This window comes from Vicugna pacos, chromosome 15 (assembly GCF_048564905.1).
Source record: "Vicugna pacos chromosome 15, VicPac4, whole genome shotgun sequence".
In the NCBI taxonomy this organism is placed as follows: domain Eukaryota; kingdom Metazoa; phylum Chordata; class Mammalia; order Artiodactyla; family Camelidae; genus Vicugna; species Vicugna pacos.
The window spans coordinates 40339233-40349351 of record NC_133001.1 but is presented as its reverse complement, the minus strand read 5'-3'; positions in this window follow the sequence as shown (position 1 = coordinate 40349351).

Sequence of the window (10119 nt, the reverse complement as noted above, 5' to 3'; positions counted from 1 at the left end):
CCCTGGATTTAAAGCAAAGTACAAAGACAAATTTCATCTAATAATTAAAAAAACTTGCATCCAGAGCAAAGCCCAGCTTTGAAAAGGAGATATTTGTTTGAAAAAAGGAAGATTGACCACAGGTTTTCCGGGGTCGGTGCAGTTTGACTGACTCCACTGGTGTGCCCCTGTGTTACAAACTTGGCTTCACCTGTCCTCCCCGAGGGTCATTCCTCTTCCACCAACTGTTTGGGCTCCGTGGAGTGAGCTGTCAGCCTCTGGCACACCACCTTCTCAGCTAACCCGCTCTCTTCCTGTAGCCCTCTCAGAAAATAGTGGCAAAAAGTGGAGGCAGTATTGTGAAGGCATGAAAATTCGTGAGTTTTCTCTGTCACAGGCTAAGCCACCTCCCTTCCCCCAGCTTCTAAGCCAACTGGAAGGTGCTCAGAGGCATTTCTGAAATCTACCAGCATGACGAAAGGAATAGGAAGTATTTCCATCCCTTTCCTAAGAAAGTCTGAGACCCTGTTTCAGAGTTGGCTCCTTAGAAAACGAGTTTCACAGGTTAGGGGGAAGGGTGTTTTTAAGGACTTGAGTAACATGGAGTAAAACAGGTCTCACTGAAGGAAAAATGTTAGTATAAAATCAGCTGAAACCCACGCTACCAGAAAAGCACCGGTAGGTGGCAGGAGTACACAGGACATTCAGGTCTTTAGGGCTAGTCTGACCTGTCTTGGAAAAGAGTAACATCTGGAGCTGTCTGTTGCTGTTGTTAGCAGTGAGCTAACTTGAAGTGAGACTAAATGATTTTACGCCAGTGGGGTAGAATTGTTGTGGGGGGTCAAATGAAAATAGACGTGAGAATATGCCTTTGAAACTTTGAAGCACTAGACAAGAATAATACTGTTTCTAGTTTTTTGTGGTGATTTTTTTCCTCCCGTGTTTGTTTTAGTATCTAAAGCTTTAGCTTACATAACTTCAATTTTTTTCAATAGCTATTTTTTAATATTGGCTTTTATTTTGATCATGACAACCTAAGGTCACAGGGGCGTCAGTGTGACTCTGATGTTAGTTAACCTCTTGAAACCTAATTTCCTCAACTTGAAAATACAGAAATTGACTTCTAGAGAACATGAGACAACTATACACAGTATTTTTTAAATAAATTCCTATAAACTGAGTGAGGCTGAATGAATTACTTAACTAGCATAAGTTCCAGTTGCTAGAAAGTATTTGCTTGTCTATATTCCCATATTCAGCGATATGAGTTCCTGCTACGTGTGTCAGGACAGCACGCTATTTGCAAGTCAGCAACACCTGGCACCTCCTTCCCAGCCGCCGGACGAAGGACGTTTGCAAAGCCCAGGAAAAGTCCTCAAAGCCACTCTATCAATACTGAATTTTTCCCTGCTGCAGGAAATGAAAGGCATTCGACATAGGGATGCACCAGCTCATAAAGCAGGATAAAAGGACTTTGTTCTTCCAGCAATTAAATTCTAAGTTTGAAAAGAGGAAACCTTCCAGATTAAATGGAAATAACAGAAATCATCTTTCCATGTGCAGTGGATTCTGAAATTGGATTAACCGTCCATTCTAAAATAGGCTTCAGCTGTCTCCCTTCCAGAAGCAAATATAAATCAGCATTTTCAGGGCACATGGCGAACAGAACACCATCTTAACCTCTAACAGCCACGCCAAGGAGAGGACTTCCATTACAGTGAAAGGCAGGAGCCAAGGCTCAGAGCCTTTGCCCAAGAAACATCCCAGGTGAAGTGTTCTTTAAACTGGACTGGGAGAGAAGAAAGGTAAGGTGAAAGAATTATAAACGTGGAACCTCACATTTAGGCTTTGTCTGATTAATAACCTCAAACTAATTTGGATGCCAAACAGTTCAATAAATAAGGAACATGGGCCTAGTGTAAGACTACTGGAAGTGGTGGTTAATAGAGTGAAGCAGGGGAGCATGTATCACTTAAAGACAGACTTGTTTTAAGTCAACTTAAGACAAAATAGGTGGCCAAACACAGCTTATTCTTTGGACCTTACGAGGTCCCGTTTACAACCCTCATCTGGTCCAACCTCTCATTTTAAACATTTGGAAACTAAGGCCCGAAGAATTGAAGTGACTAAGGCAAGTTCTCTTTGTAAATAGCAGAGAGAAGACTGTGTTCTAGGTGAGGCATTTCAACACAACAGAGGGCACCACAGAGTGTGCAGGGGCCAGGATGCTGGGCGCATTACTCACATTTCAGAGGAGCCTCTGGAGGCAGATTGGCCAGGAGTGTGGACTCGGTGGCCAGAGGGCCTGAGTCTGAATCCCAGCTCTAACACGTAAAAACTGTGTGCCCTTGGGCAAGTTTCTTAACCTCTCTGTGCCTCAGCTCCCTTGTCTCTAAAGTGGGGGTAATAATAATACCAACTCCAAAGGGCTGTGGAGAAGAGAAAATGAGGTAGTAAGTGGAAAGTGCTTAGAATGGTGACTGGCCTATTAGTGTTTTTGCTCCTATTTACACATGAGGAAACACATACTTAGAGGTCAAGATCACACAGCTTTACTAGAGGTTGAAAATCTGGACGCTTGCACACGCACACATGTGCACGTCGTCACACACACACACAGCTGGTGTGGAACTCCCTCTCAAATGCACTGACTTCAAGGCCTGACCTGAGCCTCACTTCTGTAATGACCAGGAAAGGAGCAAAAGGAGGGACTGAAACAGAGGCCACAGCTTGGTGGCCAGTTGGATTTTTCTGCTTTTAAGGAGTAATATAGGTGACCAGAAAAGCAAGCCCAGAGATGACACAGCTCACAGACATCAGTGTTTCTCAGACTTCAGTGTGCATTGGAACCAGCTGCAGGATGTGGGAAACCAGTGCTGGCATCACCCACAAAGTTTCTGATTCAGCGGGTCTGGGGTGGTGCCTGAGAATTTGCATTTCTAACAAGTCCCCAGGCGATGCTGAGGCTGATGGTCCAGGTACCACACTTGGAGAATCATGGAAATTTTTTTCTATCCTCAATGTAATCTCATGAGCTTGGCATTTTCTCCATTTTATAGTGGAGAAAACCAAGATCAGAGAACAGGCTGACTTACTAATATCACACCATTTGTAAGGAGTGGAGCTGGGTCTTGAATCAAGTTGGTGTGACTCTGAAGCCCGTGCTGTTTCTACCCCCCAGTGTAGCATGAGGCGTGAGCATTTATTCTCTGCCAGGCACAGGGCAATAAGGATGGTTAGGGTCTGTCGTGGGCTGGAGTGTGCAGGTGGACAAGATGTGAGGGAGTAGGGAAGGGAAGGCCCTCCTGCTGGTTCCTACCATCTCCTCTCCTAGTTCACCAACTGCGTGGCCTCCCCTGCAGTCACAGCCACTAAGTCTGACAGATCACATTCCTGACACCTCCTTCACTGGCTCCCCACTTCCTGCTGCCTACAAGGCCCCATTTGCCTCCACAGGCTCACTGCCCCCAAAGCTTCAGTGGTCCCAAGTTCTTATTCACACCCAAAACTAACATGCTCTCTCCAGCTTGCTGTGCTGTGTTCAGCTTTCCCTCTGACTGGGATGCCTGTCTACCAGCTTCTTTTCCTGGAACACCCCTCCCTGTTCTTGCAGACTGCAGCCCTGACCAGCCATCCCCCAGTCCCACCAGTGAGGGTGGTATGCTCCTCCTACACCTTCTGGAGATTACCCGGCTTACCTCTTTCATGACACTTACTACAATTATATAATTATATATTTATTAATCTATTTCTCCTTCTATACTAAATTTCTAGTCTAAGCCAACTTTTATCTTTAAATCCTCAGGAGCTATTACAATATCTGGTAAAAAGTGGAGCCATGGCCCCAAAACTTGTCTGCACATCAGGATCACCTAGAGATCTTTTACAAATTTCAATGTCCAGGCCAGACTCCAGACCAATTAAGTCACAATCTCTGAAGGTGGAATAAGGCATCAGTATTTTTTTTTTCAAATCTCCCTAGGTGATCACAATGTGCAGACAAGCTTAGGAAGCACCGAAGTAGAGTTTCAGGATGCAGAATGGGTGGATGCATGGTTGGATGAATGGATAATCAGACTGAAGTTGAACAGAAGAGTATCAAGCAGAGAGAGGAAGGGGATTCTCAATAAAAAGTAACACCATAAGCAAAAACTCAGGAATTTGAATTTTATGCCATAGGTAGATGGAAACCATTGGAAGATTATTAGTGGAAGGGTGAAATAAACAAATACATTTTTAGAAGGCCAATCCACAACTGTGAGATCTTATTGGCATGGGGAGATGCTGGAGCAAAAAAAAAAAGTGAATTTTCTGCTCACCCTCCTACTAGGGACTGGCCTCCAGGAGGCTGCTGAACTTTCTAGAGAGGCAGCCCAAGTGAAGCTTGATTGTGGGAGCCCTTGAGGCTATTGGGGTGAAGGTGGGGATTTGTCATCTACACTGCTGTTAAACTAGGACTCAAATCCAAGTTCTTCTGCCTCTGAATCTATAACTGTCCATACTTCAAATGATCAGCTCCTCCAGGTGGTTTCTGACTCCATATCCTGCTGTGAAAAAACCTGACATGCTCAAACACAAAAGCAAGCAGACGGTAATTCATCAATGTCCACAAACAATCAAAGCTGAAACTGCCGGTTAAATAATTAGCTCTGGGGATCAAACTGCAAAGAGAAGCAGTGGTGAAGCCACCAATTATACCTTCCAGTTTTATGTTTTAATTAATATATCAGTCAGTTAATTAATCCATCAGTCAGCTCTCTCAGACTCTTGATTATCCTCTGCTTTGGATTTCCCTGGGTCCCCCAGGAGGCTGCTCACCCTGCTGCCACCCCATTTTACCTGAAACTAGGTTGTCCTCTGGCCAATGTCTTTGCTTCTCCCCACCCCCAAACTAGTGATGGAATGGGGAAGAGGGTGGTGAGGAAGGTGTGGACTTAGTCGGAGGATTCCACACACTTGGTTTTCTGCTTTCCCAGCCACGTGTAGAGAAGGTCCCACCCATCCACCTGGGAGGGCTAACCAGATCCCAAGCACCTGGTCTGTTTTTGTCTTTTTTTTCACCTTCGTCTTCATCTCATAATTTTTCTCTCTCCCTCCTCCTTTTCTGTTTATTACTTTTTCTCCACCTTTTCCTTTTCCCCTGCAACCATTCTCTTACACTTATGACCACTTCTCTACCGTTTGTCTGCCTGTTTGCTTCCTACCTCAGGACAACCATACTCAGATTTTACCCTGGGCAAGAGCACCTAGTCCAGGAGGAAGGTGAGGACTGAGCTTGCCAAGCTCAGTACCTGCAGAATTACAGCCGCCAGAAATGGATGTCTCTTCTGATAGACACAAAGGTGCTGGATGAGCTGGCTACCCTGTTCTTTGTATTTTTCCCTCTTTACTGTGTCTCTCTCCTCTGTTCTGGAGCAATGCAGTGGGGTGGACAGAGCACGGGCTCTTCAGTCACCTCTGTTCAAATTCTGACTCTGCCATTTACTGGTTCTGTAACCTTGACCCTGCTATTTGACCTCTCTGAGCTTCAGTTTCCTCATCTGTGCCCACCTCCTTGGTTGGTAGCTCTAAATGCCTAGAAAGGAATTTAGCATAGTGAACACAGAACAGTCTTCAATGCTGACTCAGCCAATTACCAGCCATGTGACCTCATTACCTAACCTGCCTAAGCACCAACTTCCTAACCTCTTCAATGGGTAATAACAGGACCAAGCTGGTAGGGTTGTGAAGATAAATGAGGTAACTCAGGGAAAGAACTTAGCATCTGGACATATAGTAAGCTGCAGGAATTGCAAACTGCATGCTCTGGTTGTTGTTATATACTATTTGCATAGTACCTAGCACATGGTAGGTGCTTGTCTCAGCCAGTCTCTAAGATGGCGCCCAGAGATCCTCACCTTCTGGAATTCATACCCTCGTGTAGTTTCCTCCCACACTGAATCACAGCTAGTTTGTGAGAATATGGTGCAAGTGACAGTGTGTGATTCCCAAGGCCAAGTCGTAAAAGCCATCTGAGCTTCCACTTCAGCTTCTTTAATCACTTGCCCTGGGGGAGTGGGTCTCCATGCCATGAGATCAGGCAGGCACCTCGGAGAGGCCCCCATGGAGAGGTGCTGAGGCCTCCTGCCAACAGCCAGCACAAACGCCAGCCATGTGAGTGCACCACGTCGGAAGTGAGTCCCTGAGGGGACTGCAGGCCGGGCTGACACTTCTTGGCAATCTCGTAGGTGACCTGGAGCCAGAACAGGCCAGCCAAACCAAATTCCTGGTCTACAGAAAATAGGTATTGTTGTTTTAAACCACTTGTTTGTTATGCATCAGCAATTATGTAATATGGTGCTTTAAAAAAATTAAAAAATAAAAATGAAAAAAAAGCGTAGTCTCCTCTCCTGAGAAACAACAGATTGGCATTGCCATCTGCAAATCCATGCAGTCTAGTATGTGACCAGCAGGGGGCGCCATTGGACCACTTTCTTGTCTGACTATGTGGGCCTTTTTTCTCCCTCAAGCAGCAGGCACACCAGAGGAAATGCCAGACCTCCTAGGAAACAGGCTGGCCACCTCAGGCCTTTACTCCTCGTGGGCAGAGCTGATGGTGGTCCCTGGGTAACAGCCAACCCCAAGAATCAGCTCAGAGCCGGTCCCTTGCCCTTGTCCCCAGAGAAGGGCTCAGAATCCTGCTTCACAACTTTAAAGCAAGTTCTGGGCAGGCCTGAATTTACCTCTCCAGTGGCCAGAGAAGCTCCTGTTCTTGGGCTTAAGTGAAGACCCTGATCGAGGGTGCTGTGGCCGTGAGGCATCATTTGGGGAGGGGTTTCCAAGTGACTCATTTGCAAGAAGATAGGGCCCTAGTGACAGGTCTTTCTCCCTTTGCTGTGCTGGTGTACCCAGCCCCACCCCACTCCCGGCCCTGCCAGTGAGCACCCTTGTGGTTGCCTCACGGTCAGCCTTTTGAGAGAGTCCTGCTGCAGGAGGGCAGTTGACACTGTCCTTCTCGGGCCTGAGGCTTTGAGGCCCCTCATCACATACTTGCAGACCCAGGCCCAGCCCCAAGGAATGAGGGACTGTCATCTGGGCCTGCCCCAGCTGTAGAAGAGCTGGGAAATCAGGAACCAGACAGCCAGCCAGTCTGAGAGAAGGCAACCCAGCAAGCTGGCTTCAGCTGAGGTCAGAGTGCGGGGCCCTATTCCTGCTGGGATGGGAGAGGTGAGGGAGACAGCTGAGCACACCTTCCTGCTCTCCTCTGTCCTCCAGAAAGAACAGAGAGCCCAGATGGCCCTCATCTTCTCTGAGACCGAGACCCAGGGCATTGAAGTCCTTCCAGGTACTTCTGCTACATCTTCCTGGCCCTGGAGAGGCAGAGCTTTGTTGGGAGAGTAGAAAGGGGTAGAACACATCTGCATGCTTCACCTCATTCCTCGTTGGTGTATGGGGTCAAGGTGGGAGGTCATCCAAAGGGGTGAGAGGGTGAAGAAGAATGCACCAGGAGATGGCTGATCCCTGGCACCTGCTCCCCTTGCCCTTGGAACTGGATAGGAGGCAGGATCACCATCCAGTGGGCTTGTGAAAATGTAGGGAAGGCATGTTTTTTCTTCTGAGGCAGTGTGCTTAAGTGTTTACAAATTGAACTACATACATATAAGCAATATTATACATTGCTTTTTATTTCTGCTTTTTATTTAGGGGTGTTATTTTTAATTCTTTGAAATTATACACATAGTAGGCTTTAATAATTATTTCAACACTGTAAAGGGGCACATCGTGGTTAATTTTATGTGTCAACTTGACAGGGCTAAGGGATGCCCGGATAGCTGGTAAAGCATCAGTTCAGGTTGTGTCTGTGAGGGTGTTTTTCGAAGAGGTTAGCATGTGAAATCAGTAGACTGAGTAAAGAAGATCCACCCTCACCAGTGTAGGCAGGCATCATCCAATCCCAACAGGGCCGGAATAGAATTTTAAAAGGCCAAGGAAGGGCGATTCCCTCTCTCTCTTCTTGAGCTGGCACATCCATCCTCTCCTGTCCTCAGACATCCGAGCTCCTGATTCTCCGGCCTTCAGACTTGGACTGAATTGTACCACCAGCCGCCCTGGTTCTCCGGCTTGCAGACAGCATACCTCAGCCTCCATAATCATGTGAGCCAATTCCCATAATTAAGCTCCTCTTGTGTATCTATAAATATCCTATTGGTTCTGTTTCTCTGGAGAACCTTGGCTAATAGAGGACATTAAAATAGTTATGATAAAATAGAGGCATTGGGTCTGACTGTGTAGAGAAGCACTGCTTCAGAGGGATCGATTATTGGCTCCACTCATCCCTTAACAGTTCAGTTCTCTCTTAGGCACTGACTTCTTAGGCTCCAAAATGATGCCATCAGTTAGCCTTGTGTACCTCTCATTGGAAAAGGTGGAGAGAGTACTTTAACCATCAGTTAGATGCACATTTTGAGCCTATCCTTGTGTCAGCCACATTGTCAGGACACTGATAGCGATCCCTTATTAGGTGCCTGCTAGGTTTAGGTACCTTCATTCTGCATGTGAAATAACTACAGCTCAGAGAGGTGAAACGACTTGCTTCAGGACACTCCGCCAGTAATGGAAGACCTCATCCTGTTTGACTCTGAAGGCCGTGTTTATCACACCATAACCTGGTGCTTCTAAGAACAAACTTGTACTTGACAGGTGCTATGGGCTGCATGTTTGTATCCCTCCAAAATTCGTGTGTGAAACCTAACCCCCAGTATGACGGCAGGAGGAGGTGGGGCCTTTGGGATGAATGTAGATCATGAGGATACAGACAACATGAATGGGATTCGTGCCCTTGCAAAAGAGCCCCCAGAGAGCTGCCTTGCCTCTTCCGCCTTATGAGGACACAGCAGGAAGACAGCCATCTGTAAGCCAGAAGCAGGTTCTTACCAGACACCAGACATGCTGGTTCCTTGATCTTGGACATTCCAGCTTCTAGAACTGTGAGAAATAAATGTTTATTGTTTAAGCCACACATTCTGTTTTGTCATAGCAGCCCAAATGGACTGAGACATCAGGTTCCCACTTGTTTGGAGAAGCCCCCAGTTGATAGCAAGTCTGGAGAGTAACTTTTCCTCTCCAGATATGCTGTGTTGTTATTGCAGAAGAGCATATGTTTTAGTATTTGATGGAGTTAATCATGTTCATTCCTTTTGTTTTCAGAATTTTCCTGTCCATAGCACACACTTAATAAATACTTTCCATAAACGAATGCTTCAAGGGCCTTATGGTCGTGATGGCGTGATAAAACTGAATAGTTAAAAAGAAATGGTACCATATGAATGTATTTATTCAAAAAATAATGTTTGAGTACCTGCTACGTGTAAACACTGTACTAAGTGCTGTGGAGGATTCTAAAGTAACAGATACCCTCCTCAGGTACCAAATGCAAAGTACTTTATAAGAAAACCCTTGTCTTCGTCTCCTCTTTCAAGGCACACAGAATGAAGTGGAGACCTGGTTGACCAGCTGGATGCAGTGTACAGACGCCAAAGCTTAAACAATTCAGGCAGAAATGCACAGCAGTGTGCAAAATGGGGAGCACTCTCAAGCGTGGAGAAGTTGGGGTGGTCCCTTCCGACGCAGGGAGGAAAGTGGGGAGCTGTGGAAATCAGAGTAGTAGGCTTTGAAGAGAAGCTGGACACATAGGTTTTTAGAAAAATGACCCAAAAAGGAACTCCTGGGGTTGTCCATGTGAGGTCGCTGAATGCCTCCACTGCCAGGACACTCACCTTTCCAATCCCTAGTTCTCCTCAGGGTGCTCTTACCTGGAGTAGGTGAGAGCAAAAAGAATCAGCGGAGGCTCTACCAGCCCACGATGGAGATGATCCTCAAAGAAAAATGCTTAGAAAACCACATGGCCCCTCTACGTGAAAGGTCTGTCCGAATCGTCTGCCTCCTTGCAAAGAAACAAGCTCCTCCCACTGGATCCACATAGCTTCATGGCGTTCTGCGCGGTCAGGAAATTGATTTTCTGTTCTCTCTTGACTCCCTCTGGACGGTAGAACTCAGTTATCAAGCTTTACTTCCTGGTCTCCTGGTAACCCTATTTGGTGAAATTAGAATTAGGAATTTAATTCAATGTAGTGCAAAGCCCAATGAGATTAGCTTTATGGT